This window comes from Otolemur garnettii, unplaced genomic scaffold, assembly GCF_000181295.1.
Source record: "Otolemur garnettii isolate 467f Iridium unplaced genomic scaffold, OtoGar3 scaffold00008, whole genome shotgun sequence".
Classification (NCBI taxonomy): domain Eukaryota; kingdom Metazoa; phylum Chordata; class Mammalia; order Primates; family Galagidae; genus Otolemur; species Otolemur garnettii.
This window is the reverse complement of record NW_003852403.1, coordinates 35,177-37,228: the sequence shown is the minus strand read 5'-3', so window position 1 is coordinate 37,228 and position 2,052 is coordinate 35,177.

Here is a 2,052-nt window from a genome sequence, read left to right as displayed (position 1 = left end):
CGCGGAATTCCGCGCCCAGGCGTCGGGGGAGGAACTGCCGACCCAGGGCGGAGGAAGCGCGGACATTGGAGCTAAAAGCTGAAGAATGAGTTAGTATCTAGGCAAAAAAATGAGGAGGTGTCTGGACCTAGGACGTTTGAAGCTTGGGCAGGCAGCGTTCCTTGGCAGAGCCGATAGAGGGCCCTTGTGACCGGACCTGGGGGAGCACAGCCCGGTGGGCTGCCGGGAGGAGGAGGGGCTCGAGGCCCAGCTGTGGAATTGAGCTTTTCCCCAAAGTGACACTGATATTTTTAACTATTGGTCAGCAGAGTAGCAGAATCAGATTTGTCTTTTAAACATCCAATTCTTGGATGGGAGGGAGAGAAAAACGGAAGCAAAGAGCATGAGTCAGGGACAGCTCCCAAGGTGGCTGGCGTGTGTGGAGGGAGGTGTGGAGAGGAGTCAATGTATTTTGGAGTCAGAATCGATGGTCTGAAATGGTTAATTGCACGTAAAGAAGGCACAGCCAAGATGGATTGCCAGGGATTCTGGCTCCAGCAGCTGGGGAAGGGGAGAGGTTCTTCCAGCAAATAGTTTAGGGTCGTTAAACCTTAGATGTTTGTGAGATGAGAGCAGATCTGATCCAGTTTTATACTTAAGTCCTTGGGAGAAACTGCTTACCAGAGAATTTCCAGTAAAGCTGCCCATAGAGGATCTTAGTCCAGATGACAAAAAAGGCCGTTGTGCCTGGTGAAGCTGGACTCTGACTAGGCTGCGGTCGGGCCTGGGCAAAATGTTCCAGCCAGCCTCACTCCTGGGAAGAGTATTTGAGGACAGGAACATAAAGGCAGTACATCATCAGCCTGCCTGTCCCAGTTGCCCTGTGTGCCTAGCCAAAGGAGCCAGCCCTGCTAGCTGCTGCCCGCTGGAAAGACAGCCGGCCTTGGTGCAGCCAGCACTGTGGTTATGGGTGTGCACTGTGGGCTTTGTAATCCCACCTCCACCTTCTGCCACTTGCACGGCCTTGGGCAAGTTTCTGTGATTCAGTTTCCTTATCCGAAAATGGGCATAATAATATCTGTGTCATAGGATTGTGGCAAGGCACTCACCATATTATAAAGGATTTACTATTTGATTAGGAAGTGGGTTCCTTGGACCAGCTCGAGGTGCAGCCATATTCTTTAATAAGCTCATCAGATTTCTGAGTAACATTTTCTACTCTTCCCATGCCAGGTGGAGCTGTCACATTGGCACCTAGTGCTCAGCAGAGGGGTCAGGCTGGGAGACAAATTGGGCATCCTTGTGGGACAGGGTGTTGGTGCCTTGGAAATGGAGGGCTAGAACCACCTGGTAGCTTTGAAAAGACACAGTGTCCCTGCCTTCCCCTGGGGGTGGAACACAATTGGCCTGGGCATCAGCATTTTACAGAGCTTCCCTATGACTCCAGTGTGAAGCTAATGTTGAGAGCCTCCAGTCTACGGAGGTCAGCAGAGGAAGATGAGGGCAGGAGTTGCAGTGGCCAGGAGGGCGGGAGTGCCATTTCAGAGGCCAGGCTGCAGAGGAGTGAGCAGGGAGACAGACCATGTGGCCCTATGGTGGGCGGGGGGGAGCGGGGAGCACATCCAGAAGCAAAGCACGGGCCTTCACAAGTCAGGGGAGAGGCAGGGCACAGGACTGTCGAAGTGAGATGTGATCTATAGTGGCCTAGAGGTCCCTGGAGACCTTAGGAGACAGGCCCTTGGGTGAGATAGTAGAGGCACTGAGCAAGATCGGGAGCAGGTTGTAGGTGCAAAGAGGCAGAGCAAGGCGCTGGTGAGAGGGAGTGGTGGAGCCCAGGGAGGATTGGTATGGGATTTTTAGTTCAGGGCCTCCCAGGCATGTTGGGAGTCCGGGGAAGCTTCTAGACGAGGAAGGGGAGAGGAGTAGTTGAGGCGCAGGCTGCTGAGCATCGGAGAAGAGGCCCCAGAACCCAGCATGGAGAGAGGAAGGAAGTGCCTGCCAGAGATGCTCATGCACAGGGGAGGCGAGGGGCTCCACGGTGGCTTCTTGGTCCTCCCAAGACCAGAGTCAGGG